The sequence below is a fragment of the Grus americana genome, chromosome 1 (genome assembly GCF_028858705.1).
Source record: "Grus americana isolate bGruAme1 chromosome 1, bGruAme1.mat, whole genome shotgun sequence".
Taxonomy (NCBI): domain Eukaryota; kingdom Metazoa; phylum Chordata; class Aves; order Gruiformes; family Gruidae; genus Grus; species Grus americana.
The window spans coordinates 168,653,287-168,670,164 of NC_072852.1; positions in this window are offsets into that span (position 1 = coordinate 168,653,287).

A 16,878-nucleotide genomic window follows, 5' to 3' on the forward strand; every position below is an offset into this window, starting at 1 on the left:
AAAAAAGGCTTATAAAAGTTGTGGATGACATCAGGCTGGCAGAGATGAGAGCAAATCAGAAGGCAGGATCAAAATTCAGAATGATAAATTTGGGACATGGTTGATAATAATAAATTAAATAAATGTTAAAATTAAAGAATAAAAGTGAAAAATACTGCATTAAGGAGGAGGGAAAAAAACCAGTTTAAGTGGGTGATAACACAAAGGCAAAGTATTAGTATTTGTGAAAAAGCTCAAGATGTTATCAAATGTTGAAACCTGATTGTGAATCAGAAGTCTAAAGCAATAGCAAAACCAATAAATCTTCTGGGATTTGTTAGGAAGAATTTTGTAGGTATGACACAACAGGCAATTTTATTTCTTCTTTTTTGAAGCTGATGATATACTGACTGGTATATTACATTTGCTTCTGGGCACTAAAATAATAATTTTAAAAATCTCAAATCATAATAGAAATTTTAAAAAAATGTGGACAAGTTGGAAAAAATCCAGAGGAGGACAGTAACAATACACAAAAATTAAAAATGAACCCTCAGCTATGGGTAAAGGTAGGATTTAATCTAGGAACTAGAAGACTAAATGCAGGGGGGAAAGGAGAAATGGAATGAGATTTGAAAAAATAATTTCAACATGTAATAGGTAGTTAGAAAACAGCCCACTGATTTGTTGTGCTTCATAACAAATGGGGTAGGACTAGAAGAAAACATCTGATTTACACTCTTCCCTTTATCCCTATAAAGCAAGCTTGTGACTGAGTAATAGCATGAGGGAAAGATACTTGTTCATATCTTTCCATCTTTAATATGAAAGATCTCCACACAGGTTCCTATCAAAATCTTCTGTTACAGTGACAGAATATCCAACTCTTCATCCATCCTTCATTAAAGGATAGAAATTATTTACTAGAGTGACTAAAAGTTTTTAAAGCAAATTAATTACTACGTGTAGCTGCCTAGCTCCTAACATTTGTAACATCCTGTATACCTAATATATGACCCCTTTTAATCTGAAAACTTCTTAAAAAAAAAAAGGAAATGAATGACAGAGCATTTCTCTCGTTTTTCTAGGTAGAGGAACATATGTACACATGGAAATGCCTGATTTGCTCTTAGACACAAATTGCTCTCTCAAGACTGTGCTCTCTCACACCTTCTACATATGTCTCTTTCCCTACTTCTGCTTGCTTTGAGGAAAAAATTTTATATCCATTGACACCTTTTGCATCAGCTAGCTGTCCTCGATGCAGTGCTAAATGTCAGGACCCTAGCACACTCGTTCTGTAAGAAAATAGGCAGCCATGGCACAGTCTGTACCTCACTGTGCCAAACCTTGCACATAATAACTTCTACAGGATGTATGGTAAATCATAGTCTACATTAGTTTTCCTTCCTGTCTAGTGCACTTGATTAGTGAGCTCTAAACCCTGAAAAGAAAGTTAGTACAAAACCAAAATGTTATTTCCCAGACATGTTTTTTCTAGATTTTTCAACTTTCTTACTGTAATGGCTAATTGTTACTTTCTGTTCATTGTCAGAGGTCAAGCATCTACACTGAGAATGGGATGTTTATATCTATGTATTTGCTGAAGAATAATTCTGTTAGTATTCAAGACTAAAACTGGTAAATAAATAATCATATGGATGAAAAATGATTACATGTATGTGTGGTTTTCAACAGCTATCAGCATTAATGCAGTCAAATGTTCCTAACACTGAAATTATTTGAATAACTAAAAAATAATTATTTGATACCAGAAAAATTTTTCTATTTTATTTTTTCAAAAAACAATTTTTAAAGCACATTATCTCCCATTTTCTAATTCAAATGAAAAGCCAGGACTTGTTAGGTTGGCATATGTTGTAGTCCATCAGACAATTGCTTTGAAGAAATAGTAGAAATTGAAGGTTTGTAAAATATTTTTAATTAATAATTTATTAATAAAATTAATTACATAGTTCTGAATAATTTAAACAGAATTGACAACAAAAGATTTATTAATGATAGTAACATGTGTCCATAATAAAGTAGGCCTACTACAGCCTTAAGATACAAGTATTTTGGCTATAAAATCACATTAGTTCCATCAGAATTTAATGTATATGCTGCCAGAACAAGAAAGGTACCAAAGGTGAAACTTAATATTTCTCCAACCAGTCATATCAGGAAAAACTTGACTTAAAACAAAATTCTTGCGATACCTCTCAACTTGAGCACTAGCTCCATCTTTGTTAGAAAACAGGTGACTAAATTTATGAGAAACTTTTAGACTCTGTATCTTGTACTTAATGATTTTGGCATGGAAACTATATACCAACATTATTTTCTCATGAAAAAATATTTTAAATATTTTAAGATAGAAGATAAGCATGATGATGCAAATATTTTAAGGGCCAGAGTGACCACAAACCTATAGATGTTGTTTTGTTCTTGTGATCTAAAATAGCTGTGAATGGAGCCTACTAGGGGAACAGAAGCTTTCTTTAAAATGGGAGAATCTTCACACAGGTTTGGAGTGCTATAGCTCTAGATCTGACCTTAATCCAAACTAATGTGTCTAAAACAGAAAGAAAAATTATATTCCTAGGAGTCCATAGTTGTAAAACTGAACTGAGGACCCTACAGACAGAGGGGTTCAAATATGAAGTTGCTCTAACTCACCCCAGTGACCAGCTGCTTCTCCAGCCAAACAAAGGTTTGAAGTAGGGGTAAATATGATGAGATTGTTTTCACCCACCTTTTCCAAATACCAGTTTCAGCTTGAGTAAAATAAGGAAAATATACCAGCTATAAGTTGTATTTTGGAATATTTGTTTTGAATGTAACACATTACACAGTATTATTTTAACAGGTGTAGTTGTGAAAATTCTCTATAGAAAAGTACAATGAGGCAAAAAAAGTTATAAACAAATGGATTCTAAAAGGTACATACTCCTAAAACAAAAATTAGTTACCCAGAAAACTGAAGTATGGGTGATATACAAGAGAACCATTATATATCCTATTTCAAACTTCAGGGACAAGGAAGGAGTTGGATTCAGAATTTATGACCTCAATTTGCATATTGTTTCAGATTCTGAATCTAAAAAGTCATATTAACTCGTTCCTAGATAGATGCTGGAGGAGACATGCAAGACTATCTATATCCATTGTGCATAACGAAAATAAATATTTTGTGTCCTGATAATCTGAATCAACGTTCTGATATTTTAAAATCTGGAATTTTGTGAGATTTCAGATCTCACAAAAAAATTTGCAAAATTTTAATTTACTGATTCCAATTCAATTTTTAACTTTAGTTAGATCACATTTATATTTTCTCACACCTTTTACTCCGTGTATTTAGACCTGAGTTTGATTGTCATACACTCCATTACAGCTGTATCACTGTGCCTTGATACAGGTATGTGCCAAGAAATGGCAGCAGGTAAAGGTATCTAGCAATAAAGCTGTGCCTATATTTTGCTCTTTCTAAATAGCACTCTGTGTTGGGTTTGCGTGGCAAGGTTTTGGTAGCGGGAGGGGCTACAGGGGTGGCTTCTGTGAGAAGCTGCTAGAAGCTCCCCCTGTGTCTGACAGAGCCAATGCCAGCTGGCTCCAAGATGGGCCCGCCGCTGGCCAAGGCCAAGCCAATCAGCGCCTCTGTGATAACATATTTAAGAAGAAGAAAAACACTTAGAGAGTGAGAGCTTTTGCAGCCGGAGAGAGGAGTGAGAAGATGTAAGAAACTCTGCAGACACCAAGGTCAGTGAGGAAGGAGGGGGAGGAGGTGCTCCAGGCACCGGAGCAGAGATCCCCCTGCAGCCTGTGGTGAAGACCATGGTGAAGCAGGCTGTCCCCCTGCAGCCCATGGAGAAAGGATGAGGGGGTGTAGAGATTCCACCTGCAGCCCGTGGAGGACCCCACACTGGAGCAGGTGGAGGCACCTGAAGGAGGCTGTGGCCCGTGGGAAGCCCACCCTGGAGCAAGTTCCAGGCTGGACCGGTGGACCCGTGAAGAGGGGAGACCACGCCAGGGCAGATTTGCTGGCAGGACTTGTGACCCCGTGGGGGACCCCACGCTGGAGCAGTTTGCTCCTGAAGGTCTGCACCCCGTGAGAGGAACTCCATGCTGGAGCAGGGGAACGATGAGAGGAGTCCTCCCCCTGGGGATGAAGAAGCGGCAGAAACACCATCTGATGAACTGACTGTAACCCCCATTCCCTGTCCCTCTGTACCGCTGAGGGGGGGAAGGTTGAAGCCGGGAGTGAAGTTGAGCCTGGGAAGATGGGAGGGGTGGGGGGAGGTGTTTTAAGAGTTGATTTTATTTCTCATTCCTCTACTCTGTTTTGCCTAGTAATAAATTAGATGAATTCCCTCTCTAAGTTCAGTCTGTTTTGCTCGTGACAGCAATTAGTAAGTGATCTCTCCCTGTCCTTATCTCGACCCACAAGCATTTCGTTATGCCTTTTCTCCCCTGTCTAGTGAATGAGGGGAGTGAGAGAGTGGGTCTGGTGGGTACCTGGCCTCCAGCCAGGCTCAACCCACCACACACTCTCTCTTAAAAAAACATCTGACCTTTGATCACTAGAATGGACAGTCGAACATGCTGTCTTGCATTCAGAAACTCTGTTTTGGAGGTCAATTGATAGAAGCTTCTTCCATGATATATGTTCCCAGTGTCGAGGAATTTTCTCAAGCAAGTTTAGATATATAGAATGATGCAGCTCCTCAGAGACTATATGAAAAGAATTTGTTATTTCTTTTGAGAATTTCTATTGTTTCCATTCTCATTTTTGTGAAATAAGTTTCTACCCAGAAAGCAAGGTAAAAAATCTCCATGTTGGGCTGAAATAAACCCTCAAAAGAGAAAACAACCCAAATTGGACATCAGCTTCTGAAAACAGTAAATTAAAAATCTATTTTATTCAGTATAACACTGTACTAAAAATAATGAAATCTTGAGAAGGTTGTCTGTGTGACAGATGCACTCTACCCCTCAACCAAACTAGCAGTAGTTTGGTACAGGCTCCAAAGGAGGTCAAGGCCTGAGCCGTAGCCAAGGCAAGAACTCCTCTAGTTTCAATCTATTCTCTGAAAACCAACAAAGGAGCACAGTGACACAGAGAGCATCCATGTATATGAGCTTGTGACACCAATCATGAGATTAACACATGAATAAGCCAGTGGCTTTTCCAAGGCTCATTTATCAAGGGACAAAGTTGTGGGTACAAGGAGTCTCGTGCATAGCTTTCCAACTGCATGTAATTTGACTAAGAGCCAACCACTTTATTACATAAATATGACAGCTTAAGTGAGCCTTTTTTGAGCTCTCCCTGCTAGGCAGTGTGGCTGCATGATGGTGATCTCCCCTTCAGCTGGGACGCCTCTCAGGGTTGCTCCTTGAGTCAGAGAGACCTTTTACCAACGGCATAGCTTTGATAAGTGACCACTATTGCGCATAACCTTGTAGTAGGGTAACTTTGATTTGTGCCTTGGTATTTTTGAATCACTGTTCAAATGATTGTGCCGTACAGTCATAGAGTGAACCCTGCTATCAAACTTTCTAAAGTTGCACTTTTACAACATCATATTAGAACCACTTTTGCTAAATACCTTTGACAGTGGTTATTTAAGTGATCTAAATCACCCATTCAAGACACTCTGCTATCAGTCTCTCTACTGAAAAATGCAGAATGGTTTATGCATTAAAGAGAAAGTTTTGATTAAGAGGACATAAATTAGAATAGGTTTTGTATAAACTCCTGGGAGGTTGGGGGCAGGGGGGAAGTTGCACTTCCAATAGATGATTACAGCACTCAAAACATATGAAAAGATAATACATTTTATAAACAGCTCAGCAATCACTGGTAAAGTGATTCATTTTTTCATCTTTGTTTATTAACTTCACTAAAATATTCAAAAAGAAAAATTCTATGCTCATCTCTATTGGTATATGTTTAAAGTAAGGCCAAAGAAATCAGTCATTTTCATTGAAAATTATGTCCAAACCCTCCTGTCAGTTCTGGCATAACTCCAATGCCATGACTAATTTGCATTGAAATCCATGTTACATTAATAACTGAATCCAGATTGTGCTCTGTCTGAAGCTAATCAAAGCTGAGTCTATTTATAGCAAATCAAAATCCAGTCAATTATTATATTTTTGCAATATTAATGACTATTATTATTACTATATATGATGAAGTAATTTACCTGTTGGAATATGTAAATTCAATGAAGATAAAACATCTTACTGTATGGATGCATACAACACAAAGAAAATGGTCTTGCAGGCTTACACTGAGAGAATTTCTGTAATTTCTAGTTACATAACTTGCTGGAATAAAGATCACTGCTTTTAAAAACTGTTGCATACATATGGAATCCAAATCAAAGGACTTTTTATTTAGCTGTTACTTTGAGATTGGTCTTTTAGTTCTTATTTGTTTTGAAGTCAAATAATAACAGTGCAGAAGAAATAGAACAAGAAATGTTTGTGGATTCAATGAGTTTTTTGAACAGTTCTTTTCCATAATCTGTGTACTCTATTAGAGTTACATTTTTTAGGAAAAGTGGAAAACTGAGGACTGAAGAAAAATTGTTTGTCATTCAATGATATAGTCTAATAAAAATTCATGCCAACCATGCTTTCTACATTAAAGGTATATCGTAAAAATATACTCCACTTTTCATCCTGAATCATATGGCAGTAAACAGAGGTCATTTTATGCTTTTGACCAATTGAAGTGGAAATTGCAGTCAGCATTTGCATTGAATAAAAAAGTACTTGTGAGAGTTCAAAAGTCATATTTAACTGAACTCTTCCTGAATTACCATGTTGAACCACCCACTTTATGTATCTTATGATTTTTTTTCTAACCATGAACAAAGATACAACTGGATGTATATGTTAGCTAGCATTTTACGGTTGTGCTTCAATCTCTAACCTGTTTTAATGGTGATGTATTTTAATCCTTGAAGAATCAATGCTTCCATTTTAAACCATTTCATCAAAACCTACTTTTTCCCTTCCTCTGGCTCAACACTACCTATGTTGAATGGTGACTAGCTATTTCAGACGAGTGCTTTGAATTTTGATTTGATCTTCCTATAACAGAGATAGTATAGTACTGGTTATTAGTAATTTGAAGTTCAGGACAATTATATCCCAAATTTGCTTTTTCCTTTTCTTCTTGTGTTTCTTCAGATCTCAAAATGTTGGGGTTTTTTCAGGAAACTCATTTGGAGCACAAGTTCACATATGAAAGCTAAAAGACCTGACCTGCTCATTAGTGTTCGCTAACACTTTGTTCAACAGACTTGAGTTAGATAACAGATGCTCAGCTCCTCCTTCCTGGGCCAGGAAAGACTTTATTATAACCAGCCTGTCTGATTTAGGATATTTGACAAGTTCCAGAGAGCATCATGTCCAATATACCACATAAAGGATGACAGGTTCATTGTCAAGCAATTGAAGTTTAAAGTAGAATGTAACAGAGGCAATACCAAAAGATAAAACCGATGTATTACCATTTCCCGTTATCAGGAACTAAGATACTTCTCATCTCCTGAGACAGCTACACTTAGGGCAAGAATTAGAAAGCTTACAAACTCATGTTTTAAACCCCTTCTTCGACACTTGACCCTTGTCTCAGTGACACTTCCTATAGAATTAGAATAAGACGTGTAGTGGTATAAAAAAATTAATTAGCTGTTACATCAAGAACTTAACTAATCCATGGACTAATATATAAGCATTTTGACTGACTGTCTCTCAATGTAGATTATAAAACAACTGGCCATTGTAGATATAGCCAGGATGAATACATTCATAAATAAGATTAAAAGTTTAATTGTCACTAATAATTTTTGCCCATTGTGCTGCTTTAGTGAATATATAGGTATCTATTTTTCAGTCAAATCAATGAAGTATCTTATTCTTGTGAGTATATTAGTTTTGTATTCCAATTTACAGTATGGCAGAACCTGTTTTCTTTCATAAAATAGTTAATAGCTATTAATTTCATTTTTATCAAAACCATAAACCCTAGTATAAATATAATTCTGAAAGTTGTTTCTCAATTTTACCCATATCCATTACCTAGACCATAGTATGGTCTGTAGTATCACATTTATTTAATTTCATAATTTGATTTGATTTTTATTTCCTAACAAATTTGCATTTTTGTCAAGATTTAATTTTATTTCATCCCTTTGAAAAGTTCAGAAGAAATTCTAAATTTTCTTCTTTTGCTTTCAGATTATAACAAAGATTGGAGTATCTACACAACTAGAGGTTCCCAAATCCTTATTCAGCATTACATGAGGATATTACTGCAGAAAATGAATTATTTATGCTAAAGATATGAGGAATGATAGCAAATTATTTCCTTTCTGCATGATGATTTACAGAAGAGGAAACCTGATGAGAGATCCTTTACTGAAGCAAGACAAGATAAGGGAAAACAAGCTGATGATAACCTTGGTAACTGATCTTAAAATACCTTGCATAAGTGATGTATCAAGGCTGAAGCAAAGGAATAATGGAAGATGCTACAGAAAACAACTTCAGGGAGATATGGTTAACATAAGCAAATAATTAGAGCATTTTTATACTTTAGGCCTGACCCGAAAACCTGCAGTTCAAAGATCACATAGTCTAAATACCTCTACTATGGTCTAAATACCACCATATCACTAAAATTGTGGTATGGCCACCTTAAGATTATAGGTTGGAGATTATACAAAATGACATGAAAAGTACTTCTTTACTCATTTTGAAGAACTGCAAATAGCTTGCAAAGGATTATGGGGGTAGTAAGAGGGATTGTTTGGTTGTGGGTTGGTTTGTTTGTTTTACTGAAAAGGAAAATCTCTTTGCTTTTTGGCAATCTGAAATACCAAATATTGATACTATACCATGCTTAATCAAAAATCTTGAGGAGAAAAGTGAAAAGCAGATGGGAGCTATGCCATCTCTGTGCCCTCATTTACAAAATGTAGACAGGAATATTTTCTACGACCAAAAATTTGAGCAGTGTTCAAATATTGCATAAGGGTGAAAAGGTAGGTGTAATACCTAGACAGATGTAATGGAATATATGAATGACGTACCAGGAACTGAAGTACTATCTAGCTACTGAGACTGTGGCTACTCTCACATCCATAAGAAAAAAATCCATTTAGCATACTTTAAATTAGCTTGCTTTGATCCCAGAAATAAGCATGCTAATACAGTAGAAATGAAAAAGAATTTTTTTTTATCCAGTGGCCCCATAAAAGATAGGATTGCCATTGCTGATAACAGCTTGTACTGACTGTGCCTTATCCCAACTGAGCAAGGCCCCCATCCCGGCCAGCTGTTATCAATTTATTGTGGGAACTGGCTGTGTGAGCTTGGTACAACGTGTCTCTTGTTATGATGTGCAGTTTAAGAGTGGGGTAATGGAAAATGCTTTGAAAATATGACACAGGCCTAAAGCAGAGGCCCCAGCACCATAAAGAGCTCAGTGACAGTCAGGCACTGGTCACTGAGGAAGCTCAATGTCAAGAGATGGGAAAATACAGGTTTTGCTTTAAGGAAAGAAGCAGCAGCTAAGTAAAGCGGGGCGGGGGGGGGGGAGGGGAGAAAGAAAGAAAACAACTCCAGAAAACCAACACAAACCAGAAAACAAACAAACGAACAAAAACAAACAAAAAAACAGCCAAGGAAGACGATAAGACACCTGCTGGGCTTGGAAAAAAACCCCACCTTACCCCCCAGGCTTTGTGCAGCATGTAGCCCAGAGGCAGACGAGAGGAACAGTACTTTCTGGAAACTTGTAGAAGGACAAGATCCCAAACTGGGCATGGGGAGAAAAGAAAGAAATCAATTCTCCTTGGGGTCCTCTCCTTGAAGGGCTCTTGAGCCTGACCACCTTCATGTCAGCGACAAACCTTTAAGAACTGTACCAATCAAGAATAACAATACATCAGGTTTGTGATGTACAGCATACTCACAGCTAATGTAGGCTATGACTATTAAAGAGTAATTGCTTTGAATATGTAGTGATAATGATTGATAATGTATGATAATGGATTGAATTACCCACTAGTATTATGTGTTAATGAATGTCAGTCTAGTAAAGTTTTGTTTTGATGCCTAAGACTTTCCCTATTTATTAATCTTCTAAACATGGCCATCACAGCAGTCTCTAAATCCCTGATTATATCTACACATTCCTGATAGTGGAAATCTGGATCATGTAAAATGATTTCTAAACAGGTTTATATTTTTTATTTTTGACTTACTGTCAAAATAGCAATTTTTACATTTAGGTTGAGAACTGGAAATAAATAGTGATTCTCAGAAATGGCATTGGAAGCTTTGAAATCTGAAAAGAAAGGTTGCTTACAAGCAACACATGTTTTTTTGAGATGCGTAGTCAACAGTCCCAGTCTAAAAGAGTAAATAAGTCATACTTTACCATGTAAGACAAGCATCCATTATTTATAAATTATGGACCCTGGCCTCATATCCCACTCCTTACACATCTTGCTCAGTGTGGAACCTGTAGAAGGGAACACATCCATCACCGTCCCTCTTATGGCAAAGCCAAAGCTGAAAGAGACTGAGAAAAAGAGAAAGGTCTAGTAGAATGCAAGTGTACATGTCAATATAAATTCATATAGGACAGCATTTACAGGCAAGTGAACTTACTTTTTCAAATGTCTTCACGTGTGTATGCTAACAGTGGATAACTCGGAACAGCCACAATGCTATTACACGTCTTCTGAAGGATCTCAGATCTCCATCATAAAAACAATGTTTGCATCACTGCCGTGCTGAAAGCTGTGTCTTCTTGAGATGTTCACTGAGAATATAGATCAATTATACACGTGACACAAGCAATATCAAGAAATAGAGTGTTGTGGTGGGCTGGGCTCATCATCTAATGTGTTGATGTTTTCTATCTGATGTTCCTGGTCCTGAGTAAGAATATTTATGGCTTTTTAATCTGTCCCACTCTCTGCTGCCAATGTTTTGGTTAGACCATATCGAGGTACATTTTTGATCTGGGGTCTATCATTGATTCTCACTTTGAATAAAGTTCACCTGCCACCTCTACACACTGTCACCTATGAATCTCAATGAATCACTTTCAGGATTCACAGTGTATCATTTACAGACTGCACCCAACAGGATTAAAGTTCAATAGTACAATGGCTACGGTGATAGAGAAGAGTCCAAAAGCAGTAAAAGTTTTTATACGGATATGTTTGTGATGGATTTTTGGTCTATATAAAGACATTTGTGATTATTGGCTTCCTGTTTATGTAGATTTATCTTCCTACATAGTAACACATTCCTCCATCTCAGGGTCAGTTTCACAAACTTTCGATGTTTTAGTGCTCAGCATATGTAATTTATTTTCCATTTACTCAGTTTACCAGTTTTGAAAATGTTATTTTAAAAAGAGTAGTAAGTTTTAGTGATCACGTTGTATCAAATTTTGTTCTCCTATTCACCTATGAAACAGACTCCTCTCTAAAGTGACTTCTGGCTTCTGTGACAGCTTCCTTTCTAAAACTCAGTTTTCCTATTCTAGAAATTTGCAGGTAAAAGTCAACCCCTCACCAAAACCCGATTAATCTTAAAAAATCCTTTCCTAAAACCTTCTTTGGAGCTCTGTGACTCCGGGAGATAATGTTATGCGTAATTTTTTAAATGATTGTGAGACAATACCTATGTCTCACTACAGTTTGGCTTCAACTCACTTTAAGATTACTAATGCTATCAGCAGCACTGGCCTTAAGAAGTCAGTACAAAGATCAGTGTATTGTCCCTTATTTTGAACTTTTAGATTAACCCAATTTGTCTATAATCTAGTGTTTAATTTCAACAACATGCTCATAGAAACTTTAGTTGTGTCTACATTGTTTGTTTCTTTGTTTTAGTTCAGAACAGAATATGGTTTTGAGGTGATTATCTGATCACCTTAGTGGTAGTAAAGTGCAGTAACTGTATGAAACTAAGCTAGAAGATATGTTTCAGGGAGCACTGTATACATCCTAGGCTTTAATGGGCATTTAGTCTAGAGGAGTAAACCAGAGCTATTTTGAATGATAATCCCTGAAATAGATAGGTCAGGCATCATATCCTCACAGCTGGTTGGGTTTTTTTGGAGGTTTTTTGTTTGTTTGTTTGTGGGTGGGTTGGGGGGGGGGGGGGGGCTGGGGTGGTTGTGGTTTGTTTCTCTCCCCCCCCACCCTCCCCCAGCCCAGTTTTGCTGCTGTTAGGTTGCTATTGTTAATTTAGACATAGCCCTTGGTAGCCTGTATTACATTTACATGATTTCATGATACCTAATTTCCTCAAACTTTATCATTTCTTATTGATAACTTGAAGACTCTCTTTTATGGGGAATTCTGAAGAATATTGACATGTGATGTGTGAGCATTCTCATACACTTTGCATAAATATACACATGAATATTCACATGTACCATTCTAGATTAAAACAAACCAACATTTTGATTTTTTTTCTCAAATGGGACTAGGTTAAGCAGGATTTCCTAAATTCTCTTTGGAGAAAAATGAATGACATTTCTGAGCTTTTCAAAATGACCCACTTCTCTCTCCTTTCTCCCCATAAAGTTCAGAGGCTCTGCATCTAGAAAAATTGATCTACTATTCTTAAACTAGGAGACAGACTAGGGCACTTCTGGACATAATCTACAAGGTCCTGCTAGGCTCTACCCACGCATTTTGGGAAAAGTACTTTAGAAACCTTCCAGCCCTTTGTCCCTGTTACCTGTTAGACAATCAGGAAAATACATAAAATTGCTATTTTCTAATGGGACACCATTTTATTAGCAAATTCTGATCAGTTCTGTTCTCAAAGCTCTGTTTCTGTTTATGCCCACATGCATTTGTGAAATGCATCTTCCTTGTATATATTGATATGACAGGGCATCAGGGCTCCAATGAAGCAGTAACAGAGTATCATGTCAGTAATTTGACAGATCAAGGACTCCTCAAGGACTTGATAATAAAGAATACTCCATTCATTCTTCTCTCACATACGCATACTCATATTAGCTTGTTCAAGGTTTCTATGCAGTCTCTGTTAGGACTGTAATGATGTTACTGAAATTTAGTTTATTCTGTGTAGATTTCAAGCTGCCATTATAATAAAATCAAGTTTTATGTGGATCAAGTATAATTTCAGACACAAAAGATAATACTTTACATTAGAGAATAAAACACTTGTGCTGAGTGATAAGGTTCTTTTAAAAATAAACCAAATAATGAACATATCAAGTTGTGTTTACATAGAATCAATAGTTTAATTTATGTCAATGAAAACAAGCATTTTCAGAATTAGAGCTCTGATGTTCAGCTAAACTCTACCCTTGTTTCTCAGCAGGCAAACTCACTTCATTAGGGATTGCTATCAAAGGCTATCACTTCAGGGATTTGCACACTATCAAAGGCACAATTTATTCCTCTAGTCATAACTCAGATGTACCTAGTGCTGCAGAGAGCATTCACCAGTGTGTGATGTTAAATTGACAGCGCCACGGTGGGTGCAGGAGCATGCATTTCTAAGTAGTCGTACAGCACATGCAGTATGTTAAGACACAGCCAATGCCATAACTTCCTGTGGTCTTGCCAACCCTACAAGGCAATTCTAGAAATAGAAGCTTTCCATCCTTCATAGGTTTGTGTCTCTCACAATTACTGACTTGTAAGTTCCAGCTCGTAGGATTCAAGCCTTGTGGTAAAACTGTTAGCCCAAGTTCGTTAAAAGCTTTGTATAACATACATTTTAGGGCAATCATAGCCTCACAGAATTTAATCTTCACTGAAGTAAGTATCTGCTTCCTTGCTCTTAATAGATGTAAAGGAATGACTATTGGCTTCCAGACATTCTAACACTTCCATTAACTGACTTTTGCATTAAAAATACGGATATTCTTAAGCCTTTTAAAGACTGCGAAAGATGCAATTTAAAAATATGACTATAATGCTGTTGCCCTAAAATGTGTAGGAATATACGATAAAACCACAGCAAGACATTATTAAATTAATTTCATGCAGTATTCTTACTGAATTAGTATGTTTTAAATACATCTTTCCTTTAAAGATATAATAGTAATTTAGTACATTTAGTATATATGTTAATTGAACTGTGAATAGAAAAAATGTTTCACAAAACAATTGAGGTGTAATAATATTGTTTTGGAGATTATTTTTTTTCTAGATGAGTTTGTTCCATTTCAGTAGAGATAATCTGAATGTGAATACAAAATGAAGAAAAGGAAAGCTCTTGGAGAAGTCTGTGGGAGTTAATTAATAAAATGGTGCAAGTGTGTTTGGGAATTAAAATTTTACACTGGTTTTGGCGTCTGAATGAATTTGTACATTATTGATCTTTCTTATTGTCCTGTCTTTGGCTGAGATAGAGTTAATTTTCTTTCTAGTAGATGGTATAGTGCTGTGTCTCAGATTTCGGATGAGAATAATGTTGATACACTGATGTTTCAGTTGTTGTCAAGCAGTCAAGGACTTTTCAGCTTCTCATACTGGCCTAACCATGAGAAGGTGGGGGACATCCAATAAGCTGGGAGGGGACACAGTCAGGACAGCTGACCCAAACTGATCAAAAGGATATTCCATACCATACAACATTATGTTCCATGATGTTGGGGGGTTGGCTGGGAGGTGGTTCGGCTCAAGAATTAGCTGACCATCAGCCTCAGGTGGTGACCAATTGTGCTCTGCATCACTTGTTTAGTATAATCTGCTGCTGTTGTTGTTGTTGTTGCTGTTGTTGTTGTTGTCTTCCTTTTCTGTCCTGTTAAACTGTCTTTATCTCAACCCAAGAGTTTTACCATTTTACTTTTTGATTCTCTCCCCAATCCCACTGTGAGGGAGGAGTGAGCAAATGCCTGTGTGGTTGTTGTGGCTGCCTGCCGGGTTAAACCACGACACTTATAAAGTGACATTAACATAAGTGACATTAATTTTCAGTGCTACGTGTAAATTCTGTCAACAATCTAAAGCTTTTATTTAAATAATTACTCGCATAGAGCATATTATTCTGTCATATAAAAAATGGTTATTAGATTTTTCCTGCCTTCAAATCATATACCTATGCCCACTACTGTTTAATTTTCTGGTCTGCATTAGCTCTGTGGAGCAGAGTTATTTCCCTTCAGCTTTCTCATTCAGTTATGTGCAGTAACTGCAGAATACTTGTATGTTTTCTTCCCACTTTTTATTTATATCTCTTTTCTTATTTGTTTCTCTTCCTTTGTGAAAAAAAAAAAGTCCCTCCACCAAAAAATGATAGAATCCATCTGCTTCTGCCTTTTATAGTGCTAGTATGAGTGACCCCTATTTTTTCTATTGCTGGAACTGAAGGGAGATGTTGGCCCTTTATTAACTGAAGATACGGCGTTTCACCTTGTTATTAGGAGTATGCTTTATCTCATTGAACTCTAGGGGATGGTGTTCTGCTCATCCTGATTTAGATGTCTACTATATAAGTAGCTAAAGTAAACTAAATATCTAAGCCTCCATATGTTGCATAACTCTCATGCAGCATGCATGTCAAAGAAAAGCAACTTACAAATAAAGCCAACAATTTATTCTTAGTTTCAGTAAAATCCGAATGCAGAATTCAGATGCAGTCCATTTACAGTAATACTAACAATTATACTCCAAATTAGCAAATTAAAAACCTTATTACTAATAGTATTTATTATCCTTTTCACTGTATCACTAGCTAAAGGGTAATTAATACCCTTTCCTTTGGTGTTATGGTCACCCTTTCAATGTCCTCTTGGGTCCTAGAGTTGCTGGTGCAACTCTTCTTCATGAAGAATGGGGCAGTTTGCAACCAGCACACTTTACTAACACGAACATGATGTTTATGGTGGAGGGTTCCTTCTTGGACTTGGGATCACCTAAGGCTGGTTTTATTTGTTCTTAAGCAGACTGTTCAGAATTGCTTTATCTTCTTATTGGCCAACAAGTTTGTTACAGAATTACTCTATTAATTTACTATGCATGGGTAAACTGTATTATTGCAGAATCAACACTAAGCCTTAGTGAAATAAGCCTGCTAGCTTAAGCTATAGGAAATAGATCATCATAGAGTCAGCCTTTGGCTATAGGAAATAGCCTTCTTGATCCTTTCATAACCCCTATCAAATTTTGCAGTTTCAGCTAAAACAGACTTGCAGCTACTGAGGACATTTGCTGATTGAGTCTAGAAGTCTGAGTAAAGTTAATACAAAATGTGTGGCCTGCTGATAACGATAGCAACATGGTATATTCTGGTCCATACAAAATACATTTTGGAGTTCTAATTAATGCAGGCATTAACCAGGAAGTCAGAGAAGTATTCAGCTCACGGTGAGCAGACATCTACACTTTGCAAGGTGAATACCTCTCTCTACAATGGAAGTATACCTTTCACCCCTATAGACACCTATATTGCATATATCTCAAATGAAGCAGGCTAATATCATTCCAAGGGCTTGATTCAGCCTACACATAGGTGTCTAATGTCACTTGAAACACTGTATAGTATCTGATATATCCATGTGGGGTAGGCAGGCAAAAAAAAAGGCACACATGAGACTTTCAGCTACTTGGAGTGTCAGATATTGGTGTCTAGGTAGTTGGGACCCTGCCCCATTGTTGACATCCAGAGCTCAACTCAGTTGCCTACACATACGTGTCATTTGGCATGCCTTACAGTATCTCTCCTGTCTTCCAGCTACCACTCCAAAATGACATAGGCCAACCACAAGCACTGTGTGATATTTGCCAGCCATAAGAGTATGGCAGAGCATCTCTGATGGCAGTAGGGAATTATGTGTGGACAACTGAATCACAGTTTCTGAAA